Genomic DNA, 10,700 nt, shown 5'->3' with positions numbered 1-10,700 from the left:
CACCAGACCTCTGGAAGAGAGAGGGGAGAATTAAGTGTCAATGAAACCGTGAGTACGTTGAATTGTCGTCTTGCCAGTAACACCCTTGCTAAAATTGTGTTCCCTGTGTGTTCGATCAGTGTGTAAGTGGCCCCACCTGTGAAGAGGATTGGTGGGTGAGCCGGAACTAGCTGAGAAGAGGAAGGAGTGTGTTTAAAGGTCGTGGTCTTGACGTTTCCATCTGGTCATCCTCTGCATCAACCCCTTTCAATTATTCAGGACTATTTCCCGGCCCAACGTGGTGATCTGACCCTAATTCACTGTGTGAGGAGAGCAGTGGGTGAGTCTTTTTGACGTGTGTACACCTGAAGAATTGTAGTGTTGTGCAAATGTTGTCAGTGATCACTCCCTAGGCCGAAGAGTAAAGCCCTGTATTAGAGGAAATGAACTAGTGTCGGTGGACGACTGTGATATATATATACACCTGACTGGGACTCATAATCCCTTCCCCCACCTGGTGGTGGCGTGGCAACCTTATGAAGAAATTGCTGTGAATATTGTGTGGAGTATCGAAGGAGGAAAGCTTGAATTGGCTGCTGCGTGGAAAAAGCATATATGCTGTTTCTGTGTATGATTATACGTCTGTTGAGTGCTTTCAGATGCCCGCCCCTGTCTAGATCTCTTGTCCCGTTGTTTGGAAGAGAGGAGAGGGAAGCGATTGGCCCACTCAAGCAGTACATCACCTGGTGTGGCACTCTACCTCAACCTACCCACCTTTGTGATACCATCTATGGCCGTGCTAGGCCCGACGTGCAGCAGCCTCGGCCTGTACCTCCATCTGCCCTTCTTGTTCGAAGCCAAGAGGTGTTGTATCTCTCCCTACATGTTCACTGAAGTAGTATATTATTAAGGGATTCTGTGTGTTTGTCTGCTGCCAGTCTGCAGGTCTGAGCCAAGGGCTCTGTGTCATCGTGGGATTGTTCCACACCGTGTTGGAAGTCAACGTCAAAGTGTTTCCATAGAAGTCTGTCCTAGTGAGGAAGGCTTGAAGTTCGCTGTGTGCACATACGTCCTCTCCAGCCACTTAAGCTTCGAAGAGCTAAAGCCTGACGTCCACCTACTTACGGGTCTGTGAGTTGCATCCATTTCCAGCTAAAAGCATTGTATACTCACCTGTACGCCCAAGCCAAAAGCCCAGTGTACCTCCCTGTATACTCACCTGTACGCCCAAGCCAAGAGCCCAACATACCTACCTGTATACTCACCTGTATGCCCAAAGCCAAGAGCCCAGTGTACCTCCCTGTATACTCATCTGTACGCCCAAGCCAAGAGCCCCCTGTATACCCATCTGTACGCCCAAAGCCAAGAGCCCAGTGTACCTCCCTGTATACTCACCTGTACGCCCAAAGCCAAGAGCCCAGTGTACCTCCCTGTATACTCATCTGTACGCCCAAGCCAAGAGCCCAGTGTACCCCCCTGTATACTCACCTGTACGCCCAAAGCCAAGAGCCCAGTGTACCCACCTGTATACTCACCTGTACGCCCAAAGCCAAGAGCCCAGTGTACCTCCCTGTATACTAACCTGTACGCCCAAGCCAAGATCCCAGTGTATCTACCTGTATACTTATCTGTACGCCCAAGCCAAGAGCCCAGTGGACCCCCCTGTATACTCACCTGTACGCCCAAAGCCAAGAGCCCAGTGTACCTCCCTGTATACTCACCTGTACGCCCAAGCCAAGATCCCAGTGTATCTACCTGTATACTCATCTGTACGCCCAAAGCCAAGAGCCCAGTGTACCTACCTGTATACTCACCTGTACGCCCAAAGCCAAGAGCCCAGTGTACCTCCCTGTATACTTGCCTGTACGCCCAAAGCCAAGAGCCCAGCGTACCTTCTTGTATACTTACCTGTATGCCCAAGGTCTTAGCCCAGTGTACTTAGTTGTATACCTACCTGTACGTCCACAGTACCAAGCCCAGTCTACCCCCATATACTTACCTGTGTACCTTCTAGATGCTTCCAGCTCTAAGCCCAGGGACGCACTTGCATATCTTCTGGACGCCCAAATTTTCCAGCACAGTGTACTTACCTGATCACCATTTTGGACGCCCAAAGCTCCCAGTTCAGCATACATACCTGACTACCTTCTGGACGCCCAAGTTTTGAGCCAACGTGCCTCTACAAGTCAAGGCCGCCAGCTTCAGGTACCCATCCATCCACTTACTAGTGTACTTACCTATTTTCATTCTTTGCGTCCAGGAAGGGAGGTTGAAAGGCTCTACCTGCAGTTCGCCTGGGAGATACAAAAAGGGAAGAAGCTGAGAATTTTCACTTGTGATCACGTGTGGATAACAAAGAAGAGGAAGTCGGAAGACCTAACTGTAAATTCCTGTGAGAGTCAGAAGCGACTCGGAACCAAAGTTCTCCAGGCCCAGAGAGCTTATTTTAGAGATCCCTTTCCCTTCCCCATCTACCATTTTAAATGATTTAATAAAAATTGTTTTAACTTACTTGCTCTCGTCTGTCTGGTCATTGGGGTGTTTCTGGGACCTTGAGGTGGAAACTGAGGGAGAGGCAAGACTCACGATATTGGTGGTCCGCTCCGACCTGTGACAGAGTCACAGAATTATATTTCTTTGCTGACTTAATCATTTTAGCAGCAGCATTTTGGATTTTCTGTAAACGCATAAGTGCTCGGGCATCAACTCCGTAATAAAGGGAATAACAGTAGTCCATTCTTGAAAAAACAATGGACGTAATTTCTCTCTCAAAATCTGAGCTTGATAGGAATGGTTTAGTCTTAGCTAGCAGACGTAGATTAAAAAACAAGATCTCACCACAGTGTTAATTTGTCTGTCTAGCTTTAAATCACTATCCAGAACAAATCCCAAGTTTTTACATTAAATTTAACAAAACTGGTCAAGGAAGTTGCATTCAAGCACTGCAATACCTCATACATTTTAGGGCCAAACACAATAACATCGGTTTTATTTTCATTAAGCTTTAAAAAATTTGCAGCCATCCAATCCTTAACATCGTATAAGCATGCTAATAAAGTGTCAATTGAGTTTGAATTTAACTCACTCACAGGTAAATAAATCTGAGTATCATCAGTGTAGCAATGAAATGACACTTTATATTTGTGAAAAATAGCCCCAAAAGGTAGCATATAAAGCGAGAAAAGGATTGGAGAAAGAATTGAGCCTTGTGGAACTCCCCAAGGAAGGTGTGATCTTGAAGAATTACAACTCTCAATATTGACAGAAAAAACCGTCCGTGAGATACGATTCAAACCATTTGAGAACATTGCCTTTTAGGCCAACCCAGTGTTCTAGACGGTTAATCAAAATCTCATGGTCCACCATATCAAACGCTGCACTAAGGTCAAGCAAAATTAAAATGACATTACTGCCATAATCCAGTGAGACAAATATGTCATTTAACACTTTAACCAGCACTGTCTCAGTGCTGTGGCAGGACTTAAAAGCAGACTGAAATGGCTCACTAATTGAATTTACAGTTATATATGTTTGAAGCTGCTTAAATACCCCTTTTTCTAAAACCTTAGCTAAAAAAGGTAGATTTGAGATCTGTCTAAAATTATTTGGATCCTCTATTGCCAAATTAGGCCTCTTTAATAATGGCAGAACTGTAGCATGCTTAAAAACTGCTGGGCAGGTGCCCTGGCTAAGACATTTATTAGTTAGATTCAACACCGTAGTCCCTACACTTGTAAAAATCTGCTATAAAAGGTGAGGTGACAAAACATCCCTTTAGAAGACGATAGCTTAAGTTGTGCAACAATATCTGCCAAAGCTGGAAGGCTAATGAGATAAAATTCTCTCCATTCCTGTCACGACCTGGTCTCTCCATTTCTTGTCTTATCCGAGTTTGAGAGATTAGGTTGTGACAGTACATGTCTGCCCTGAGAGAGTTGTGTGACATGCCCTTCCGCAGTCCACGTTTCTCTCAGGGTTCGTGTGTTGTTTCCCGCTCCCTTATGTTTGATTAGCTTCAGGTGTTGGTTGTTTAGAAATCCCTATTTAATATCCTTCTGTCCTGTCCTCCGTGCGTTGGTATTATTCTCTGTTCCTTTCCCAGTTCCTAGTGTTTATTCCTGTTCCAGATCTTGTGTAAGTTTATGTAGTTTAGTGTTTTCAGTGTTGATGTTAGTCAGTGTAGTTCTTGTATCAGTCATTGTAATGTTTTACCCCCTCGTGGGTGTTTTTGTTCCGTATGTTCATGTTTATTAAAGTATTGTTTATATGAAGTCTGCGTTCGGGTTTTCCTCGTCTTCCCCGTGTTCCAGTAGTGACAGAATACCAACGCCAAACTAAAACCCAGCGGACTATGGACCTCAATCCAAACATTGACTATGCGGCTTTTAGAGGCACGAGACTGGTACGACACGGGGGAAGCAACGCGTGGAGAGGTGCCACGGCCAGAGGGGCTTTCCATGAAGGAAGGATCCCTCGTTCAGCTCCTCGTCCAGAGTCGGCGGCGCATCCAGAGTCGCCGGCGCGTCCAGAGTCGCCGGCCTCCAGAGTCCTATGGACGTGGAGGAATCCGCATTTTCCGGCGGATCGGAACCGTCTTGTCCGGTTCAGTCTCGCAACTGTGCTACAGAGGAAACAAGGGTTGTTATGATTTTCTTTAACCTGTTAGCCAGCACTTCTATTTTTGAGCATTTTCTGAAAAACGACAACTCCAAACTAAAATGTCTGCAGCTCTTAAACCCTATGGTCTATATTCATAATTCTGGTCTTGTTTGAAACTAGACACTTGACATATTGTTGCCTAATAGTCATAACAACTCAGAGTAGTAAAGAAACAGAGTAAAACAAGGTAAAATATACATTAAATGACTTCCGTTTTTCTTTAAATAACATTCACTTAGCAAAAAAGGTATGAAATGGTCATCTGAGACACCTGGGGACACCATATAGGTAAACTGAATGTCTGACCATGCTGTGATTCAAATTTGAGAATGATACTCTAAAAAATGTTGTTTCTGTGAGCTTTTATTTTAAAAAAAAGTCCAGGCGTCCTTTCAGAAAAAGTGCACTTGGAAACTCCAAATATACACATGATAACAAAATGACATGATTATCAAAAGAGAATGAGTCAGGACTACATACTACATGATGTATATCAATTCAGAACTTCTCTGCCCACCAAAGCACATAGAAAAAACTATTTCAGAAAAAAACATTTGCACATTATAACAAAATACTTGCTATTTTGAATGTGGTCGCTCAGGAATGCACTCCAGATTCCAGTCCCCCTCTGTGTCAGCTGAAGACCTGTTGCATCACATCACAACACAACACAACACACACACACAAAGCACGAGAGGATTTTAGTTTGAGTCAAAAGTTAGAGACATACAACTATTTGTATGAGAAACTATGATGTAATATCCATGAACATAATACACACACACACACACACACACACACACACACACACACACACACACACACACATTACATGAATATATTTATAATTACAAATGTCTTATGTTTGCCAAATAACCTATATTTCTCAGCTGGTAATACTCATATTTTCCACCACATATCTTATTTTCTAGTTTTTAGTTTGTATATTCTGTGCATTTGATTCATATAGCTATAAAAATGATTCATTTATATAACATGTCATAGAAAATGAAACCATGTAAAACTCGTATTTTAGTCATCTCCTCTGTTACTTTATAATCAAAACAGCTAACAAGAAACAAGAAATGTAACGTAAAATAACTAATGAACAAAAGAATCCACTTACTTTATCCAAGCGAGCGCAGCTGAGCTCATAGTCCGGTCCATCGCTCGTCGACAACACGTTTTTTTTGCTCCGCGATCATGCTCTTTATCAACTTCTCCAAAACACTCTCAACACAAGTCCTCTGCAGTCGACAATCCACAATGGAGATGTTATATCTAACCTTTGAGAGGTTTCTCAGCGGCTCCGGAGAGCCTAGCCGGCTGCTATGCTACCCAAACAAACAAACGCGCAAGGAGGGGGCGTGGGCATTCCTTAGCGGACGCGCGGATGTAAACAAAGGAGGATATTGCTGGATTTATCACTATTTTTCGTTGTTTTGGATTAAAACGTGGGATGCTTTTTGAAGAGTGGACCCTTACGTTGCAATGTACGTTGAAGTTTTTGGGAATTGTCAGAAATGATCAGAACCATATGGCAAGATATGTGAGTACCCACACCCATTTTTATATGCGTTCCGTCTGCATTTCATTTAACCCTTTCCACACCAGTGTATTGATTGCAAAAATAAGCTCAGAACATGAATTTTGAGTGTTTAAACTTTCAAATAATGCAAAGTTTATGATTGTTGATTGAATATTTGATGTTAAACAAAGTACAAAAAAACGTAAAAACGTCCCCTAGGGACCGCCGCCGGGCCGGTGCGTACTGAGATAGGTAGATCTGGCGGTTTTAATAGCCTGTCTTTAGTGTTGAACACTCTCTTTCCAAGCTGAACGCCATACCTCTAACTTTGTGTTTCGGTCTTACTGTCCTCAACTAGCGTTCGGATGCGCGCTTCTAGTTCTGCAACCTTCTCCATCAGCCTTACTACTTCAATACACTTAGCACATGTAAAACCCTCTATGCTGACGGAAGAAGCTAAACTGTACATGTGGCAAGTAGTGCAGGTTACAATGACAAGCGGAGTCTTACCGTTTTCATGCTGGGCGATGGCGTCTCCGTTCACCCGAACGCGGTCCGTGAAGCTGCATCGAGACAGGTGCTGGCTCGCAGCACGCCTCGGCCGCCTACGAGCGTCTGTGGTCAGGCTGATATGAGGCAGCCTGACTCTGCGAAGGCCGGGCAGCACCTCCTTCACAGCTTCGCGATCTGGTGTGGACAGGTCAGAAAAGCATACATCGTATGAATCCGCCATTAGATCGCCAACGAAGGCAGGTTTAAGTAAACAGATGGTAAGAAATGCTAGCTTTAGCGGGCACCGACTGGTGATGCTAGCGGGCTATATGCTAACACTGGGTGTCACTAGTGATAAAATAGTTTCGCTTAGTAATACAATTCAGTAATCGTCAAGGTAAAGTACTCCTAAGATAAACTAATAAGTTATATTATATAGATAGGAATAAGATAGTGAAAAAATAGGATTTAGCTGATAAGCTCAACGGGGCTTCGGGCTTGCGACTCCTCTCCTCGTCTCTCTCTCAGCTTTATAATCTTTGTATAAAGCAGAAAATTCAGCATCAGTTGAGGAATTGATTTTTCCTCCCATTCTTATGAAAACATACATTGAATAGCACTGGTTTGTGGTCCGAAAACACTACCTCATGCATAATATCCTGAATGTGCAAGTTACAAGATAAAACAAGATCCAATGTATGGCCCAGCTTATGATTGGCCCTTTGACCCACTGTATCAGATCAAAGGAGTCAATCTTACAAACTCTCTAGAAACCACATCCTGCCCACAGCACAGATGTACATTAAAATCACCAATAATTAAAAAACTATCGTATTGTGTAATCAACTTACTCACAAAATCATAAAATTCAGTCATAAAATCCTTATTTGGCTTTGGAGGACGACACACAAGAGCCACTAGCACAGGATTAGTCAACATTGTCTGAAACGTTTGTAGCTCAAAGCTATTATATATTTCATTAAGGGTCGTCCGACATCCAATATCCATCCAATATAGGTTTTCGATGAACAAGGAGCGGTACAGGTGCATGGGAATGTTCACCAACAGGTAAGGAGGGATCCCCGATCCCTTAAAATCGGCTTTAAAAGCAGCAACCACAGTCGCTTGGATCATTAACAGTTGAGTCCGGTCATAAATAACTAATGAAGATGCATATAGACTAAAACAGGTATTAATAACAAAAGTAAAACCAAGACAGACAAGGCAGGTAGACGGCATGCCATGAACACCGGCGCCATCTTGGCCAAGTGGAATGATTTACCAACCGATGTCCGAGAATCAGACACAGTCGATAACTTTACATCTAGACTTAAAACTTTTCTCTTCAACAAAGCATTCACATAATTTGTCTAGTAAAGGTACTTAACTCGCAATAGTTATTTTCATTATCAGCATGAACACTTCAAAATGAATTGCGGAAAATAGTTTGCCACCGTTTGCCACTGAACCTGTTTTAACAACGACAGTGGGGCCTCTGGCCTTAGTCAAACGGGTTGGCACGTATGGTCGGGTTGCAATTTTGGCGCTTTCTTGTGGTCTTGTGAATAGTATGCCATACAGACCCGTTTGCCACTGAACCTGCATTAATGACGACAGTGGGGCTTTTGGCCTTAGTCAAACGGGTCGGCATGTTTCATTTTCTTTTAAAGATCGGATGTGGACCCATAGTTACCATAGATACCTTCGCATTGGGCCCCCAATTTGCTAAATCCTCAACTGTGAGTAACATACTTATGCCGCAATAGTTAGCCTGTCTGGAACCAAGCTGATTTAAACCACATCACTGTGGGGCTGTTTACACTTGGTATTAAGATGTGTTTTCATCGATCGGATCACAAGTGGACGATAGAGACACATCACGTTTACACCTGGTATTTAAATCTCTTTTCTCCACTTTCCACCGATTTTGTCCTGAATACTTTGAGGGGGTGGTCTGTGAGACGGTGGGCGAGTCTCTCTGCTGTCATTCAAAAGTGAGCGGGAGTAATTATGAGTTTATATGGACGCGAACTTATATTATGTCGGAGTCCACTGCTGTAAACATGCTGCACAGTGTTTTGTACATATATATGTTAGAGCTTTCTCTGAATTTTCAGCGCAAATGATGAAATAGGATCGCGCAACTTTCACACGCTTTCAAAACTAAACTACGGAGATCAGCCGCTTTAGTTTTATCAATGAAAGGCTAAAAATAGAGCTGTTCACCGTGTGTTCATGCCAGAAGTAAAAAAAGACATAAAACTTGTGTTTAGTACCTCAGATTAGACGAATGGGCGGAGAGAAGCCGGTCGCGTGTGGCTGTTCGAACACATTTTGTGTGTTTACACTACAAAAGCAATCCGATCTGAATGTGGTTGAAAGTGGTCGAAAGTGGACGCGTTCCAAAATTTTTGAACACTGTTTACACCTGGCATTAACGTTGTTGACTGGTGATCCGATCGACGAAAATGCATGTTAATGCCAAGTCCAAACAGCCTCTGTGTGACACTTGCATTTCATGTGAACGGCCCCTGCGCTAATAGGATGTTGTTTCTCTCTCCCTGTCTCGTCCTCGACCCCAAGGACAATGAGAAAAACAGACCCAGTTCCGGTAAATGTGAAAGTCGGCACACCTCTGATCTACTGGCCGTCCTTCAACGTGATGCCCAGCTGATGCCTGACCAACGACCACTGGCAGAACCCGCTTAATCTCCGCTTAATCTCCTTATCCGTTTACATGTATATATATATATATATATATATATATATATATATATATATATATATATATATATATATATATATATATATATATCTCCCAAGGGTTTTTCCCTCCTATGACTTTTCCCTCAGTTCCTGCTGCTGTGAAGGTCATTGCACCACTGATCTACTGGCTGTCCTTCAACGTGATGCCCAGCTGATGCCTGACCAACGACCACTGGCAGAACCCGCTTAATCTCCGCTTAATCTCCTTATCCGTTTACATGTGTATATATATATATATATATATATATATATATATATATATATATATATATATATATATACAGTCTTGTTCAAAATAATAGCAGTACAATGTGACTAACCAGAATAATAAAGGTTTTTAGTATATTTTTTTATTGCTACGTGGCAAACAAGTTACCAGTAGGTTCAGTAGATTCTCAGAAAACAAATGAGACCCAGCATTCATGATATGCATGCTCTTAAGGCTGTGCAATTTGGCAATTAGTTGAAAGGGGTGTGTTCAAAAAAATAGCAGTGTGGCATTCAAACACTGAGGTCATCAATTTTGTGAAGAAACAGGTGTGAATCAGGTGGCCCCTATTTAAGGATGAAGCCAACACTTGTTGAACATGCATTTGAAAGCTGAGGAAAATGGGTCGTTCAAGACATTGTTCAGAAGAACAGCGTACTTTGATTAAAAAGTTGAATATAGGGGAAAACCTATAAAGAGGTGCAAAAAATAAATGATAGGCTGTTCAGCTAAAATGATCTCCAATGCCTTAAAATGGAGAGCAAAACCAGAGAGACGTGGAAGAAAACGGAAGACAACCATCAAAATGGATAGAAGAATAACCAGAATGGCAAAGGCTCAGCCAATGATCACCTCCAGGATGATCAAAGACAGTCTGGAGTTACCTGTAAGTACTGTGACAGTTAGAAGACGTCTGTGTGAAGCTAATCTATTTTCAAGAATCCCCGCAAAGTCCCTCTGTTAAAAAAAAGGCATGTGCAGAAGAGGTTACAATTTGCCAAAGAACACATCAACTGGCCTAAAGAGAAATGGAGGAACATTTTGTGGACTGATGAGAGTAAAATTGTTCTTTTTGGGTCCAAGGGCCACAGGCAGTTTGTGAGACGACCCCCAAACCCTGAATTCAAGCCACAGTACACAGTTCGCTTCTAGGCGACCTGAAGAGGAACGCAAAGCCCCAGTCTGTACTTTACTTACCTCTGTGTGAATACCTTATCTGTGTGGTGTAACTTACCTCTGCTCTTAGCACGACCCGAAGAGGAACGCAAAGCCCCAGTTGGTAACTCA

This window comes from Paramisgurnus dabryanus, chromosome 19, assembly GCF_030506205.2.
Source record: "Paramisgurnus dabryanus chromosome 19, PD_genome_1.1, whole genome shotgun sequence".
NCBI lineage: Eukaryota > Metazoa > Chordata > Actinopteri > Cypriniformes > Cobitidae > Paramisgurnus > Paramisgurnus dabryanus.
Note: the sequence above shows the minus strand (reverse complement) of the source record.